At 41.6% G+C, this 18,924-nt stretch overlaps 1 protein-coding gene and 1 pseudogene across 4 annotated transcripts in view; both read right to left on the bottom strand.

The window, feature by feature from the left end:
- The window catches only part of LOC137432510 (netrin receptor UNC5B-a), a 430,308-nt gene that overhangs the window by 297,848 nt on the left and 113,536 nt on the right, over positions 1-18,924 (bottom strand). The window lies entirely within an intron of this gene.
- Positions 17,635-18,279, bottom strand: LOC137432163 (mammalian ependymin-related protein 1 pseudogene; annotated as a pseudogene).

Raw genomic sequence — 18,924 nt, 5'->3', positions numbered from 1 at the left:
TCAGGTTCTTCTTCAAGTAATTTGTGATAGCTATTAAATGTTGCCTATAAGTAGTGAGCCCACATCCATCTATATAATAATACCGTAAGGACTCGACTTTGTTATCCCTTTTACGCCGCACCCAGTGACCCGATGCCCACGGCACTAATGGATTTACCATCTACGAACCGCGCCCTTTGTTTATCACGTACAGCCATACTCGAAAAATCTGAATTAGTCGACTTTGGGGCCCAAAAGCATCCGATTAACGGCCGATACGACGCCATCTTACGACGCCATCGTATTGGCGTCTGCTGGGCGAAGGCGATGCGAGCCGTCCACTGATTGGACAGTCGAGTGGTGTGAACCAAATGGTCTTTTTATTCCCTTGAACATTTTAAATTAGGATATATAAGGAAACGTCTTTATCTTCATTTTAATAAAGTTAAATGGAGTGACGTTTTGGGAACGTTTTTTGAAGTTTGAAGTTTTTCGAATCGAAGTGAAGAAGTTTTTGAAGTTTTGATTTTGGAAACGTTAAATGGAGAAACCGTTTCACAGGAAGAGAATGCGATGCGATGAAGAAGAATCCATCTTTATTTTATTTTTTTGAACCACAAAAGATTGAAGCTCCACGAAGTCAAGAATGTGAAACTACGTGAATGTAATAAAATAAAAATATACATAAACGACACAGTTCTATGAAACAGTTTCACAGGAAGAGAATGCGATGCGATGTGATGAAGAAGACTCCATCTTTATTTTATTTTTTTAAACCACAAAAGATTGAAGCTCCACGAAGTCAAGAATGTGAAACTACGTGAAGGTAATAAAATAAAAATATACATAAACGACAGAGTTCTATGGAATTTTAAATCGATTCATTTTCACATGAAGAAAATGAGGCGCAGATGAAGAAGATGACTGCATCACCGGAATTCACCTCAGGTTTTTGGCGTATCTTTCAAGTTGTCGTGATTTTGTGAAAATCCTGAATATTCCTTTGGTTTTGTCGACACGTTTTGTTGAGAAGACGATCAACAAAACATTTTCCTTTTTGATTGACAGGTTACAAATGTGTTCTTGAATAGCCGAAATGTCGCGTTTTTTAATTCAAGTTGAATAGGTCTTGAGGCCTTTATTAATAATTATCTATATAAATATAATAATAGCGTAAGGTCTCGACTTTGTTATCCCTTTTACGCCGCACCCAGTGACCCGATGCCCACGGCACTGATGGATTTACGATCTACGAACCGCGCTCTTTGTTTATCACGTACCGCCATACTCGAAAAATCGGAATTAGCCGACGTTGGGGCCCAAAAGCATCCGATTAACTGCCGATACGACGCCATCTTACGACGCCATCGTATTGGCGTCTGCTGGGCGAAGGCGAAGCAAGCCGTCCGCTGATTGGACAGGCGAAGGCGAAAGCAAGCCGTCCACTGAGTGGACAATCCAGAGCATGCATTTGTGCCGGTGTCAGTGATCGTTGTTCATATACGCACTCTTCATTCTCATCTTTCTTCCTAACTCTTACTCGGACAAGCAAATCCCCTATGCCATCCATAATGGTACACTCTATCCGTACACCACATCCTCCCTTCCGTGGATGTTCCACGGGTTTCGGCTAGTCTATATAATAATAGCGTAAGGACTCGACTTTGTTATCCCTTTTACGCCGCACCCAGTGACCCGATGCCCACGGCACTAATGGATTTACGATCTACGAACCGCGCTCTTTGTTTATTACGTACAGCCATACTCGAAAAATCTGAATTAGCCGACGTTGGGGCCCAAAAGCATCCGATTAACTGCCGATACGACGCCATCTTACGACGCCATCGTATTGGCGTCTGCTGGGCGAAGGCGAAGCAAGCCGTCCGCTGATTGGACAGGCGAAGGCGAAAGCAAGCCGTCCACTGAGTGGACAATCCAGAGCATGCATTTGTGCCGGTGTCGGCGATCGTTGTTCATATACGCACTCTTCATTCTCATCTTTCTTCCTAACTCTTACTCAGACAAGCAAATCCCCTATGCCATCTATAATGGTACACTCTATCCATACACCACATCCTCCCTTCCGTGGATGTTCCACGGGTTTCGGCTAGTAAGCAAATAAATCGTTTCCATAGTGTCAATTTTATTGCTGCTATTTATCACTCTTAGGGAGTTGTAAACCTTCCTTGCATTGTTGATCTCTGCATATGTTTGTAATTCATCACCCTTATCATGCCCCAATTATCCTGCTTTTTCCTCTGTTTGTACTGGAGAGTTAACCACTTATTGTTATACCTTGCTGGTTTGGATATTATTCAAACACAACTTATGTTAACATGACATGCTGTGTATTTCAGATATATTACTCATACAATTATTTATTTATTTATTTGCTTATTTCAGGACAGAACTATTGTCTGCATTTTTGTTTTTCATACTTAGTCGAGGCTCGTATAAGAACTAAAAGTTTCCCAATTTACTGTCTGCATTGGTGGCAAAAGTGTATAAAAACATGAGAATACTAGAACGGTACTCGGTAGAAGCGCATACCTCTGCCAGGCAGAACAGTTTACATTTCGTATACCACTGATAGGGCAGTTCTGGATTCGGACTTGAACCAAAATCGAATTGACTTGGGCTTGTCGCCTAACCAACTTTTTAAAATATTCTGCTACATATAGTTTTTCACCCATTCTCTCGATGGTGAAGAATCCCTAAAAAATTAAACAATTCCTGTATCCAGATCCATATTCGGATCTTCACCAAAATCGAATCGATTCGTCCATGTCACACACCCAACCTCTACATCAAGTTTCGTCTGAATCTGTCCAAAACTTTCTGAGATATCGTGCTATTTATCGTTTTAGCCCTATTTCCCAATGGTGAAGAATAACTTACAAAATTATACTAGCCGGATCCAGATCCAAACATTCACCAAAAACTAATCATTTGTCCTTGCCACATACAAAACCTCTCCACAAAATTTCGTCTTAATCCGTCCACAACTTTTTGAGATATCGTGTTCACAAGCAAACAAAGACAGACAGGGGTGAAAACATAACCTCTGCCCACCTCCGTTGGCAGAACTAAAAAGTGGTCAGTTATCCACTGTAAAAGAAGAAAAGGTGCTGACATTGAGTTTTATCTTCTTTTATCCTTCATCGGAGCAAAAGGGAGAGAGATAGGAATGTGGCAGGGATTGATCTAGGGAGGGTGGCATCACCTATGACATCACTGTTGATGTGCAGCGGGTGAGCAATACCAATTGGACGGTGTTGTGAGCGTCTTGGATAACATATTGTTAAGGATGTAAACATCATAAGTGATGTATTGGTCAAAGGAGAAATAAGGAAAAGAAGAAGTAGAAAATAAAGAGAAACAATAAAAGGAAGCAAAAGAGGAGAAGGAATTATACTAAAAACAAAACAAAGAAAAAGGGTGAAAAATGAATGTTTCTTACTATATTAACATAAAGAAAACTTTTCAATCGTACCATTCACATACACCGATGGATAATAACACTAGCCTCCACAGAGGCTAGTATTCCATTAAATGGGATGTAATGGACTTGGTGAAGCAAAATAGAAAGTGGAAAATTGTTTAAAGTTTAAAATAGATGCATGCTCTCTGCAAAGCGCCAAGAGAAAAGAACAAACTATGTTGGAAATTCCTGATAAAAACGCCTAGTTGACTGGAAATAATTGTTACAAGAGGATATTTGACTGAACTGCACAAATGATTATTAAATTGGCAAATAAGTCATCTGAAAATAAGTCAATTTTACATGAGGATGACAAGTCATAATGATGAATTGGTATAAATCGACAAACAAGTAGAGGAAATTTTAAAGATGAATGCAACAAAATATACACTCATTATGGTTCGCTTCAATTCCAAAGCGATTTTAAAAAGGAGAAGATAATTAAAAAGCTGTCAGAATTTTCACGTTAGGCAAAACAAACAAAAAAGGAAGCAATTTCGTGAAATTTGCTTTTATGATAAATCTGAATTAGGAACAGCTTATTTAAAAAACTAGAACGGCACTCAGTAGAGAGCAAACCACCGCCTGGCTGGCCATATCACTCAATGGTGAAGAATCACTTTAAAAATTCTACAAGCCGGATCCGGATCCAGATCTTCACCAAAATCGAATCGATCCTTCCTTGTCACACACACCCAACCGGTCCACCAAGTTTCGTCCAAATCCGTCCATAACTTTTTGGGATATCCCGCTATGTATTGTTTTTGACCCTATCTCTCAATGGTGAAGAATCACTCAAAAAAATTAAATAATTCTCATATCTGAATCCATATTCACATTTTCACCAAAATCGAATCGATTCTTCCTTGTCACACACACCCAACCGGTCCACCAAGTTTCGTCCAAATCCGTCCATAACTTTTTGGGATATCCCACTATGTATTATGTTTGGCCCTATCTCTCAATCGTGAAGAATCATTTAAAAAATTCAAGCAGCCGGATCCGAATCCGGATCTTCACCAAAATCGAATCATTTCGTCCTTGTCACATACGCTACATCTCTGCTAAATTTCGTCCGAATCCGTCCACAATTTTTTGAGATATTTTGTTCACAGACAGACAAACGGTCAAACAGAAAGACAGGGGTGAAAACATAACCTCCATCCACCTTTGGTGGCGGAGGTAAAAACTAGAGATTATAAAATACTTTACCCCACAGTCTTGAGAAACATGGGCATGGGCAGGGTCAGTGAGTGGCAATTTTTATTGGCTGTGATAACGTAGAATTCCATAATATTTTGTCGAAGTAATGCTAAACGGAAAGTTTTGAAAGTGACAACAAGGCAATTTTTGGTCTACAGTGTTTAATTAAATAATTCAATTGAAAAAAAATAAAGATTTTCAAGGTTATAGAAAAATGTTTTGGGAAGTTTAGCACCATTGATGCAGCTTCTTTTACACCACCTTATTCAACATGTTACATTAGTTATTGGTGCTTGTTGTTTGTGTCATTTATAGCTTCCTTCAAAACAGTAAGTTTCCTGTTTGGAATAACTTTCAATTTTATTTGAATGCCAGACAAAAAGAATTTAAAAAAATTACCTCACTCCTCTCTGCGCATCCACAATTGGAACAAATTAAGAGCCAAAGTACTATTAAACTACAGGTTTGTTTTACTATTCATGTTCCAATTAGTGTTCAAAATATTAAATTCAATTGGAAATGAAGTTGTTCCTCGATCATAAACTAAAATTTGAAGACTGGCAGACAGACAGACAGACAAAGAGAACCAATTGCTTAATCACGCTTTTCTCTTCACGTGCGTGAGGTAAAAATGGACAAGAAAAGTTCAAATGGAGCAATTGGTGAAGCACAAGAATCAAGCAAAATATGAGATAGTGCTGAACAATTTTAATACTGCAAGTCATCATAAACTGCTAATGAGTAAACTAATATTAAACCTAAGACTACAAAGAGCAAGAAGAATCATAAAGACTACAGCAAAAATTGAAACAATCAGATTGCAAGAATGAAAAGCAGAATTCTGAATAGAGCTGCACAATAGATTTGAACACCGAGAAGAAAAAACAGATATCAATGAATATCACCCTCAACTAACAAAAGTGATAAAAGACAGCCTCAGCAACTACAAAGAAAACCAGAACGGCACTCGGTAGAGCGCATACCTCCACCAGGCCAAACAGTTTATGCTTTGAAACCCACTGATAGGCCAGATCTGGATCTGGACATAAACTAAAATCAACTAATTGGCTTGTTCTTGTCATATAACCAACTCATCCACCAAGGTTTGTCATGATTGGTCCACAACCTTTTGAAATATCATGCTATATATCGTTTTTGGCCCCATCTTTCAATGGTGAAGATTCACTTGGAAAATTAAAAAAAATTCTACCATCCGGCTCCGGATTCGAATAGTCACCAAAATTGATTAAATTCTCCCTGGTCACCGACCTAACCTTGTCACCAAGTTTCAGCCGAATCCATCCACGTTTTGAGATATCGTGATATACATCGTTTTTTTCTTTATCTCACAATGGTGAAAAGTCACATAAAAATGTATTGGACCCAGATCAGGATACCCCAACTGTCCACCAAATTCTGTCGGAATCTGTAGACAACTTTTTGAGATATCCTATTCACACACAAACAGACAAACAGACAGGGGTGAAAACATAACCTTCATCCACCTTTGGTGGTGGAGATAACAACAACAACAACAACAAACATGCATTTTAAGGCCATTTTCCCTGCTAGAGCGAGGGTTAGCCTTGCGGTCCCCATGACAATCTTCTCCATTTTGCCCTATTTTCTGCATCTCTCCATGTTAACCCCCTTGCCCGCATTTCTTGTTCCACCATCTTTAGCCAAGTCTTTCTCGGTCTTTCCCGTCCTCTACTTCCTTCTACATTCATTTCCATCACTCATCTCAACCAGTCACTTTCATCCTTCCTCAACACATGACCAAACCATCTCAACCTGTTCCTCTTCACAGCATCAATCACAGGCTCTATTCCCATCATCTTTCGCAATTCATCATTAGTCTTCCTCTCTCTCAACGATACTCCGCACATCCACCGAACCATTCGCATTTCCACCCTTTCCAGCCTTCGTTGCTGCTCTACGTTCATTACCCATGTCTCGCTCCCATAAATCATAACACTTCTCACACATGCAGCATACACCTTTCCCTTCAGCTTCAACGACACTCCCCTCCTCATCAGCACGCCACTCAGTTCCCAAAATTTATTCCATGCACATCTCACTCTAGCAACCGTTGCAGAGTCTGATCCACATTCTCCATTCAGCATGTCTCCAAGGTAGCAAAATGTTTTCACACCTTCCAGCTTCACGCCGTCTCCAAGATCCAACTCAACATTTCCTCCATCTGCAGCTCCCTCTGTGCACACCTTACATTTGAATGTAGCTGCCACACTGGTTAATGACCCTCTCATACCACTACATTTTGGATGAACCGACTCAGCGCACATTTTACATTGAATGGTGTTCACTCCGACACCCTTCCTACACACAGCACAGGGCCACTTCCCAGTTCTTTCCACCTCACCACATGCTTTACCACTTGCCATCACCTTCGTCTTTCCGATATTCACCTTCAGACCTTTTGTCTCCATAAATTCCTTCCACTTGTTCATCTTTTCCTTCAGTCCATCCATACTTAACGCAATCAACACCAGATCATCTGCATACAACAACTCCCACGGTAAACCCTCCTTTACGTTCTGAGCCAGCAACTCCATCACAGCAACAAAGAGTAGTGGGCTAGTACCGACCCCTGATGCACTCCCACCTTCACCTCAAACTCACCACTGTTCCCGTCCTTCGTCCTTACAGCTGTGCGCGCTCTTTTGTACATTGCCATCACTACTCTGATCAACCATTCCTCCACTCCTAACTTCCTCAATGCCCATGTCAATACTTCGCGTGGAACCCCATCGAATGGTTTCTCCAGATCGACAAACCCAAGAAACAACTTCTTACTATTCTCCATGTACTTCCCCTGCAACTGCCTCAGAATAAAGAGCACGTCTGTCGTTCCTCTTCCTGGCATAAATCCGAACTGCATTTCGTCGATCTTCACCTTCTTCCTTATCCTCCTCTCCAACACCCTTTCCAATACCTTCATTCCATGCTCCATTAACATTATCGCTCAGTATGAGCCACACTCCAGAGGGTCACCTTTCCCCTTGTATAGAGGGACGGAGGTACTCAGTTCCAAATCCACTGGAATGCTGCCTTCTTTCACCACCAGATTACAAATCTCTGTCATTCTCTTCACAATGGAGAAGATTCGCAAAATGGTGAAGATTGTCATGGGGACCGCAAGGCTAACCCCCGCTCTAGCAGGGAAAATGGCCTTAAAATGCATGTTGTGTGTTGTTGTTGTTGTCATTCTCTTCACACCCCAACTTCCTGCTGCCTTCAACATATCTCCCACAACTCCCGTCGGCCCTCCCGCTTTTCTACTCTTCATTGCTTTTATCACTTCCTCAACTTCCTTCTCAGTTATCTTCTCTGCCGGTCCTAAAACTGGGTTACTCTCTATGTTGCCATGCCATTCATTCTCTGTATTCAGCAGCATTTCCATACATCTTTTCCATCTTCCTTTAATTCCATCTGGGTCGACAACGATTTGTCCCACTTCATCCTTGAAGCAACTCACCCCCATCACATCACACCTCTCTTTCGCTATCTGCTTTGCAATCCTGAATACCGCTCTCTGACCCTCTTCCGAATCCAAGCGTTCTCCGAACATTTTCCTACATGCCTCCTGCGCCTTTGCTACCTCTTTCTTTGCAGCCTTCTTGGCTGCCTTATAACTTTCATGCTCTGCTGTTTCTGCTCCCGTACCCTTCGCCTTCTGCCACTCCTTGAACTTCTTCCTCTTCTAGTCAATCCTCTTTCCAACTTCATCATCCCACCACCATGTTTCCGAGTGCCTCGGTGGTCCTTTTGTCCATCCACATAACTCACCAACGGCTCCCAACAGACTAGCTTTCATTGACATCCAACCACTTTCAAGCTCAACCACATCATCCTCTACCCTACTCAGCTTCTCTTTTAATGCCTCCCTTACTGTCATCTCTTTCAACCTCCACACCTTCATTCTCGGTTGGTACTTCGCCCGCCGAGCTCTCCTCGCACCTTTCACCCTTATGTCGCAGACAACCAAGTGGTGCTGTGAAACAGCCTCCTCCCCCGGGATCACCTTTGGATCCCGGAGGTGCCCCCTATCTCGCCTACGCACCATCAGGTAGTCAACGGTTGTCGTCGACCCACCTGGCGTGTATGTAACAAGCTTATTATCCTCTGAGCTTGTTACAAGCTTGTCTTGTCTCAGCTTGTCTGAGCTTGTTACTTGTTGGTGGAGATAACAAAAGGTACCTAAAAGAACAAGCTATCAGAAATAGCCTAAAATTTAATGAAGATGTACTAAGAGCACAACAGTTGATTAAAAAATTGAATAGGTCTACTGTAAAATTAATATAAAATTGCATTGAACAAGACAACAATAGATGAAGGAAACTTTAATACTGAGAAATAGAAAATAGAAATGTACATCATGAAACAATAAATCAGCTTCTGAAAAAAATCTTGAAAACACAAATTGCTGCATTATGAAAAGCCTTTTTTTTTCTTTTTTCTTTTTCAAAAAATGAGGCTCAAAGAAGAGTGAAGTGACAGAGATATCTCACAGTTGGACATAATAAGCAAGAGAATGAGGGAGGAAACATCGTAATATGTTAGAGAGTTTCGATAATAAAAGTAATTTGAGAGAATTTTTGCACTAAAAGACAGACCACACCATTACGAATGCTGAATAATTATATGATCACCTTGACAAGCAATTTTCTCCTATTTTCTGGTATTACAAGGACAACAAAGGACAATGAATCAATCCCACAATTAACTAGTGAAGTGATATTAAACAGCATGAAAAAGGTGAAAGGCATCTGAATAAGATGAAAGAGTTAGATGTGAGACGTTCAAAAGGTTATTGGAATACCAACTTTATATTTTTCAACATACAAGTACACACCATTAGTAGCAAATAATTAGTAACAAGCGTTACGCCTAGGTCCCCCGTCAGTGAGGTGATGCGAGTTGACAAAGTGGAAGACGCAAGGCGGCCTTCTTGGATTTTGACATGGCGACCCAATTTTCAATAGCGTTCTCCGGTTCTCCCGTATGCGTCGATACACCCACACACCAGATCAGACGTTAGTAGTTCGTTTATTTTTCAAGATATTCAGCTCACAAGGTTCAGACATACATGACGGCGGCCATCTTGGATTTTGACGTGGCGACCCAATTTTCAATAGCGTTCTTCCTTATGCGTAGATACACCCACACACCAGATCAGACGTTAGTAGTTCGTTTATTTTTCAAGATAATCAGCTCACAAGGTTCAGACATACATGACGGCGGCCATCTTGGATTTTGACGTGGCGACCCAATTTTCAATAGCGTTCTTCCTTATGCCTGGATACACCCACACACCAGATTAGAAGTTGGTACTTCGCTTATTTTTCAAAATATTCCGCTCACAAGTTTCAGACATACATGGCGTCAGACATACATGGTGGCGGCCATCTTGGATTTTGACGTGGGTTGCACCCACACACAAAATTTGAATGCGGTCCTTCGTTTACGCACGCACGTACGCACGCACGCACAGACGGACGGACACACGGACGGAGGGGAAACCATAGTCCCCCTTTCGCTCTGCGGTGTGACGGGGGACAATAAAAAACAAAAGCAGTACATATACAGGTACAGTCGGACCCCGCTATTCGCGCTTCCGCTATTCGCAGGTACCTCGTATTCGCGGTTGAATAAATGCGCCCTGTTTCTCTATTAGTGGAAAAGTGTCCTGCAAATTTGCGGCTTTTTTTCTATTCGCGTTTCCGCTATTCGCAGGTACCACGTATTCGCGGTTGATAAAATGCGACCTGTTTCTCTATTCGCGGAAAAGTGTCCTGCAAATTCGCGGCTTTTTTTCTATTTGCGTTTCCGCTATTCACAGGTACCGCGTATTCACGGTTGATAAAATGCGACCTGTTTCTCTATTCGCGGAAAAGTGCGCTGCAAATTCGCGGCTTTTTTTCTATTCGCGGCCGTATCCCACGAATTCGCAGTTCTTCGGGGGCACAAAAAAAACATTTTCACGAGCGGCGAGCTTGATACATTTATAAAACCCATCTTTCACCAGCCATGCACAAAGCAGCTGGACATACGCAAAAAAACATCTACGAGCCACGAGCATGACGTGCTCCTGCTGCGTTCGCTGCCATGTGTTTCACGTTTTAATAGCTTTCACGTGATATCCCGCCACCATTCACAAGTAAACAATGTTTCATGGGATATCCCACCAGCGGCATAACACGTCATCCCTGCGAGTTATTGTAGAGAATGAAAACACTCCACAGTATCTATTACTTAGTGCAATTAGCTGTCTCCCTTTTCCCCCATTGAAACAATGGCAATGCATGCATTCATGGATTTTCATCGAAATTCGCGGATTATTGCCGACATGCCGCAGGTTTTGTATCGCCATTTCCAGGACTTTCATCGACCTTCGCGGATTATCGTCGACATTCTCGGGATTTGTTATTTTGCCTCGCCATTCGCAGTTTGTTCCTCGCCTATTTGCGGATTTTCACGATTCGGGAAACAATTCCCCGTTTTTCCATTGAAACAATGCCGCGCCCCAACTTTCACCAGCCATGCACAAAGCAGCTGGCCATACGCAAAAAACATCTAAGAGCCACGAGCCCCCCATTCGCGGTTTCGCAATTTGCAGCCCAAAAACCCAAAGTTGGTACCTCTCCACATAAAAAGGAAATAATAGAGAGCTGCAGCATTACTGTCTAATTTGCTGCTCTGTGATATTAAAAAAATTACTTACAAAGGTTATCAACGACAGACTCATGATTAAACTAAACAAATAAACATAGAATCAAGCAGGCTTAATAAGTTGATGCTCAACAATGGATTAGGGCTGACAGGACAGCCTAGACCTAGAGGTACACAAACTTGCCTCTTGAACTGTGTCACCTGGGTTCGAATTTTGACCCAGCTGTAAACTGTCATCCTGGTGTTTCAAATGCAGGCTGATGCATCATGGTGTGTGCTGTTGCTCAGATGTAAATTGTTGCTCAGTGTCCGATCTGCTAGCATTAGTTAGCTTGATGTTAAATATCCTTTGGGAAGAGTAGATGAGCTATCGCCAGCATGCTCAATCAAGTATTGTGTGTCGGAGTGGCGACCCATCCAGATTGTAACACTAGCCAATAAAACCGAGTCAGAAGCCAAATGCACCGAAAAGGTGTAAGGATATATAAACAAAACAAACAAGAAGACGTCATACAGAGCACGATACTCATACAGAGTTTCGCAATTCAGTGAGGTACTATGCAAAAGCTGTTTAATTTTCAAGTAATTCGGATGAAAATTGATGATTTTTCAGATGAAAATTGATGATTTTAGAAGTTTGACCTTGAGTTTACCTTTGACCGTTTGACCTAAAATTAGTTGGCTTCCCAATTTAGTGACTCAATATGCAAATGCTGTTCAATTTTCAAGTCAATTGGATGAAAAATGGCAATATTAGAAATTTGACCTCAATATGATGTTTGACCTTTGACCTAAAAACAATCCATAGGCTTCTTCCTTATGACCAACTCTATCATCTGGTGAAGCTTCGTGAAGATTGGCTTAAAATTGTGACCTGTAGGCGATTGACAGACAGACAGACAAACAGACAGACAAACGCACATGTCCAACCAATTTACTTGAAAAACCTTCAATTTTGACTCATCTTGAAACAATAAATCAGCTTCTGGAACAATTAGGAAAACATAAATTGCTACTATACCAAGCATTTATTATGAAAAGCCTTTTCTTAATTGTGCAATATCGAGGCTCAATAAATAGAGGGAATGAAATAACAGTCAGATATTGGGGCAACAGTTGGACGTAATAAGCAAGGCAATGAGGGAGAAAGCATAATAGCGTGTAAGTAAGAGAGTTGGTTTTGGTAGAGTTAATGGAGGTAAAAAGAAAAGTATGGTTGAGGATACGGGAAGCTTTACACTGTGGAAACAAATGCCATCATAATCTATCTATAATTCCAGTAATCTCTGTGTGTGTGTCTGTGTGTGTGTGTATGCGACCGCTGTTTCTCGACAACTACCGGTCCGATATACTTGAAACTTGCCAGGTATATTGCTGGGGACCCGAGGATGTGCCTTTTCAAGGTTTCATATTAATCGGAGAAGTAGTTACCGAGCTATGTCCAAAAAACGATTCAACCAATCAGAGAGCAGCGAGCTATCACGTGTGCCGAACGTGGCGAACAGACTCTGCCTCGGACGGCACATTTGAGAGCGTATTCATTTATTTCCCGTCGGCAAACTATGTTGGCGCTATGTTGGCATTAAACTATGTTTTAAAACTAATTAAAACTAATTTGCGATTCTTTCGCTTTGCGATGCGATTGCGTTAAACTCGCTCGGGCGTTAAACTATGTTTTAAAACTAATTAAAACTAATTTGCGATTCTTTCGCTTTCCTGCGCGTTTGTGCACGCTATGGCGATTTATTTACCAAACTCCGCAAGCCGTTAGCTTTGGACCAAACCATTTCATGTAAATAGAGGGGGGGGGGGATTGTCACCGTACTCGCAAGCCGTTCGCTTTGGACCAAACCATTTCATGTAAATAGAGGGGGGGGATTGTCACCGTACTCGCAAGCCGTTCGCTTTGGACCAAACCATTTCATGTAAATAGAGGGGGGGGATTGTCACCGTACTCGCAAGCCGTTCGCTTTGGCTTTGCGAATGGACCAAACCATTTCATGTAAATAGAGGGGGGGGGGGGATATAATTTTAGATATATATATAGTACGGGCATGCCCTAGTACCTTTAAATCGCCTAAACTTCAACTCCAGATATATAAACATTATCAAGTGAAGTCCAGAATGATGGAATAGCGACCTTGAAACTGCTTCAAAATAGTTGCATGATCAAAATTGAAAGAGACACCAGACAAGGTGACAATTTCACCAAAATTGTCCAATTCATGCCTTCAAGGAATCTTTCAGTGGGAAAATAATGGAATAAAAGTTGACAGCAAAAAACACCAGTGATTCTAAGACATTGTTTGAATGTCAAACAACACTGACGAACAAACAATCGTGATGGAAGAGGTGACTTTGTAGTCAGAAAATCGGACAACAAATGAATATGATAAAGGCAAAAATCATTTTAAACCGCTGTACAAAAAAAGCAAGCATTTAAAATTAATCGCTGGAAAATTGAACATATCAGGAATCACATTTCATTTGGCCAACTCATAAAAAGGGATATAGATTACTTTGAAGAAGAAAAGAGACATGCCAAAGATAGCAGGATGGACAATATTTGGACACTTGGAAAATCACTCCGCCTTTGTCTGAAAAATGATGTACAGTACTACTTTATACTAACAATGCGGAATATCAATAATGACATCAGCATGAACTAGAACGGCACTCAGTAGAGAGTGATTCCAAGACATACCTCCACCTGGTTTGCCATATTAATCAATGGTGAAAAATCACTTATAAACTTCTACTAGCCAGATCTGGATCCGGATCTTCACCAAAATTGAATCGATTCTTCCTTGTAACACACACACAACCTGTCCAACAAGTTTCGTCCAAATCCATCCATAACTTTTTGAGATATCCTGTTATGTATCGTTTTTAGTCCGATCTCCCAATGGTGAAGAATCACTTTTAAAAAATTCTCATATCTGAATCCATATTCAGATCTTCACCAAAATCGAATCGAATCGAATCGAATCGTCATTGTCACACACACAACCGGTTCACCAAGTTTCGTCCAAATCCGTCCACAACTTTTTGAGATATCCTGCCATGTATAGTTTTTGGCCCGATCTCTCAATGGTGAAGGATCACTTAAAAAATTATAGCAGCCGGATCCGAATCCGGATCTTCACCAAAATCGAATCATTTCGTCCTTGTCACATATGCTACATCTCTGCAAAACTTCGTCCGAATCCGTCCACAACGTTTTGAGATATTTTGTTCACAAACAGACAGACAGGGTTGAAAACATAACCTCCATCCACCTTTGGTGGTGGAGGTAAACATAGTATCTTATAAAGTAGACAGAAAAGATTGATCATCAAAGCAAGAGCCATGCATAGTTAGACGAAGAGACAAATATTTAGAAGGAACGATGAAAAGTAAAAATTTGTTGGAGTACAGCGGAAAAGAATTGCAGTGAATATAAAACAATGGTACATGTTTGAGGAAGACCTTCATCCTTACAGAGGACTGAAATTGGTTCGTCAAAACATTCAAGACATGCAGGTGCATTCTTGATGACTATCTCAAATTATTGAGAGGATTTGCGTCCTCTCACCACTATTGATCATATGAGAACAAACATGGATTCCATTGCAAAAGTACTTGCTGAGGGTGGAACTTGAATTTACACATAAGGAACTTAGGTGCTGGAGGAGGCCTCCCCCGCCCCGCTCCAAAGTTTTCACATTTTGATACCACTTGAGCTTGTTTCAAGATGCTTTCGAATCAAACTTGATTTATAGAGTCTTCACCAACTACTCCAAACTGATAAAGCTAAAAAAAAAAAGCATTTGAAATGTGAAAAACTTAGATTAACAATGAAAATCAGGTAATTCTCAGTTGTGTAAGTGTTCAAACCCTTTGCCAAATTAACATAAAATCACTTCAGGAGCAAATTATTTGTTTGAAAGATTACAAAATAAGTGTAATAGGTTTCACCTGTATGTAATCAGTGGTTTAACTTAAAAATTAATCTCCCCCACGTATCTAAGGAGTTTTAAGATGCAATTCACTTGGTCAACCAACAAGGCAAACATGAAGACCAAGGAACTTTCCAAGGAAGTCAGACATAAAGTGGTGGAGAAGCACCGTTCAGGAGAGGATTATAAGAAGATTTCAAAGTCACTCATTATCGCTTTGAGTGCCGTGAAATCCATAATTAAGAAGTACTAGGACGTGCCCGTACGTGGGTGCCCGTTCCTTGCCAAAAAAAAAAAAAAAAAAAAGTTTGTGTAGGGGTGTGTGTGTGTGTAAACATCCTAGGGCGTGCCCGTGCGTGGGTGCAAAAAAAACATGCGTGCAAACACCAACAACAAAAAAAAAACTTTGAAACCACGTGGCAGTAACGACCACAGAACCCCCCCCCCCTCTATTTACATGAATGGTTTGGTCCATTCGCAACGACCACAGAACCCCCCCCCCCCCCCTCTATTTACATGAAATGGTTTGGTCCAAAGCGAACGGCTTGCGGAGTTTGGTAAAGAAATCGCCATAGCTCGGTAACTACTTGTCCGATTAATATGAAACCTTGAAAAGGCACATCCTCGGGTCCCCAGCAATATACCTGGCAAGTTTCAAGTATATCGGACCCGTGGTTGTCGAGAAACAGCGGTCACAGACAAACACACAAACACACAAACACACAAACACACAGACACACAGACACACAGAGATTACTGGAATTATAGATAGATAAGACGTATCATAACACACAGACTTTAGCCAGATCAGGTCGCCAATTCAAACTCAGCAGCTGGACAAGCAGGAAAGGGGTTTGGGCTGTAACTATAAATCCAACAATGACTTTGAAAGATCTGCAAGGCTCGTGGTCTGAGAATGGCATCAGTGTTAATCAATCAACAATATCCCAATATATAAAGATCACTAAGGCCGAGAAAAATATATTTCCGGTCTCTGGTCAGCGCGTGCATCGATTTTGACCCTGCGCGTCAACAATTATTTTTTCTTCCAACGGTACCTACAACAGCGCGTGCCTGTTGTTGCCAGGCCGGCACGCTATCTCGGGAAATACGGGCCTGTGAGGGTCGCCATTGGCATCGACGTTAGCGCACGGTTCTCCCCTACAAATTACGTTTAGTTTGTCCAAATCCAACCAGCCGTTCCAAAGATATGAGTAGTGTTGTGTGCCGTGACGTCATGAATCCAATCGGCTGGATATTGTAATTTATTGAAACGAAGACGTTCTTTGTCGGGTTCGTGTGAAGCAACCAGAAGGCCTAGAGAGCTGCGGGTGGTCTCGTTAGTTAGGCCTGGATCCTATCTCGTTTGTCATGAAGTTGTAAGTGTCTGTGATAATCTGGTGGACTGGGAGAAGAGATCGTGGGAGACCATCGGCCTGTTAGACCACTTGCACATGCGCAGTGTTGACGCGATCGACGCATTGGAATGTTTGACGGTACGGCGAGGCGATCTCGAGAACGAAATGGCAATCTATAAATATAATATACTTGAAGAACTTAATGATTTTCAAAATAAATACATTTTAAAGTAACTTAAGCTTGTGTTCATTATTTACAAAAAGGCCGACCTGTCCCATTGGCTTTCTTTCATTTCTCTCTGGACGGCGCCACGGCAGATGAGGACCGCAAGGCATGAGGACACAAAAAAACCTCTATATGTGCAATCCATACTTTTCAAAAAAGAAAAAAAAAAAAAAAAAACGCATCACCGCATCAATGCTGGAACTTTGGTTTGACCAGAGACCAGCAATAGATTTTTTCGGCCTAATATATTATTGGTCATCTGTAAGCAATTGCAGCACTCAGCACACACACACTTCTGACAATCTGAGATCAGTGTGCAAAATCGTATATACATGCCTGACACCATTGTGACTTCTTCCACCCTTATTTATTTATTTTTGTATACATAATTGAAGCTCGAGGAAGAGCTAGTGCATTGAACAGATCAGAACATAACAGATAAAAACAGGATGCAAAAGGAACAGCAGAGAGATGGTGGAAACAACAGCAGAGTCGAAGGCCAAGACAGAGGGAAACTTTGGACAAACAATGGGTATGGGGAGAATGGGGGGCAGGAGAAAATCCATGGGTTGGACAAGAGGAATACAGAATTAATTACAAGCTGAACTTACTCGAGCATTGCCTTTAAACAGGAGAAAAAGTGTTACAGAATACAGCATTTCCGTTTCAGCGAGATTGTGAGAATGGTGATGGAACAGTGACGAACAACGAGTGGATAAAGACTGTCACTTGGAAGATTCAAGAAGTCTCAATATCTTAGCACTGAGAAAATTCCATGGGCGTTGTCGCTTCACATCCGGATGGTGATACGAAAACCTATGGATCCTTTATTCCCAACTTGATATCAAAGAAACAAGTTGAAAATGCGACATTGTATTTCTTGACATCGGTCTCTTGGACAAGGAAGCAGTCCTTCACCGTGTAAACGCCAATCCATCACTCAAACATATGTGATGGCTTCCGGTCAGACCACTCCCGAGCCAAAAGCTGATCTCCAGTCCCACCAATTATGGAGTCATCCTCAAAGGTGGAGTTTGCTGTGATGTCAAATGGGTCACAAAGCTCACTCAAAGGGCTCTTCTTGGAGGCCTTGCTCATCTGTTCAATCTTGTACTGAACACCATTAGCATACAGCTTGATGTACTCATAAAACCTCTTGCACGGGATGATGCTCTTCTTCTCTTCCAAGAAGCGCACTCTTCTCTCGACCACATCGTAGGATACGACGGAGCGCATGCTCCAGCCTGAGTTCTGCTCAAAGCACAAGATCCGGCGCTCCGCTCCCACCTTGTTGGGGCCACATATTGGACCTTCATCAGCTCGTTCATCAAGCCATGTCCTGATGCAAGCACAGCGCCCAGCAAGTACAGACACAGCCACACGGAAGCCGTCGCAACGCATGGGTGAGAGTTAAACATGAGGAATTGGTCATATACCATTGAAGAAGATGTCTTCACACATCTTACACAAAAAAACACGAGAGGAATTGAAGAAGATCACGATTATTCTGGGATTTCTCAATACCAGTTCTTCCCAAAGCTGAATGTTGTTCAGTAAACGACTAGGTCGAGGTCATCTCGAACGAAGCTCAATTTTGCCACTTTCACACCCCCCCCCCCTTTAAACTTCCACACCAAGCAACTACAAATGTTTTTCATGTCCATGGTCGACTATGTGCACACTTCAACCTGCTGGTGTATGGTGAATATGTTTTCCAGTGTGCAAGTACAGACTGCATGTACAATGCTGCCAATGACACACCACATGATGTAAGCTGTTGTCACGTATTAAAGACGTCTCATGGGGAACCATCCATAAACAATGCTTGTAACTGTCATTCAGTTTACCTTCAAGCAATCAGGCCTCATGAACTAGAAGACCTTCATATTTGAACACACCTCACACAAGCACCATTTTTCTACAAAATTCAATTCAATTAATGGCAAGGACATTAAAAGCAATGCCACCAATGAATACAGTATATGGATGGGATTGCTTGGAAGGTAATGCCAAATAGGCCTCTCATACGAGATTATTTTGCAACGG

Source organism: Myxine glutinosa, chromosome 8 (genome assembly GCF_964187855.1).
Source record: "Myxine glutinosa chromosome 8, kmMyxGlut1.1, whole genome shotgun sequence".
Lineage (NCBI taxonomy): Eukaryota > Metazoa > Chordata > Myxini > Myxiniformes > Myxinidae > Myxine > Myxine glutinosa.
This window is presented reverse-complemented; position numbering and strand designations above follow the sequence as displayed.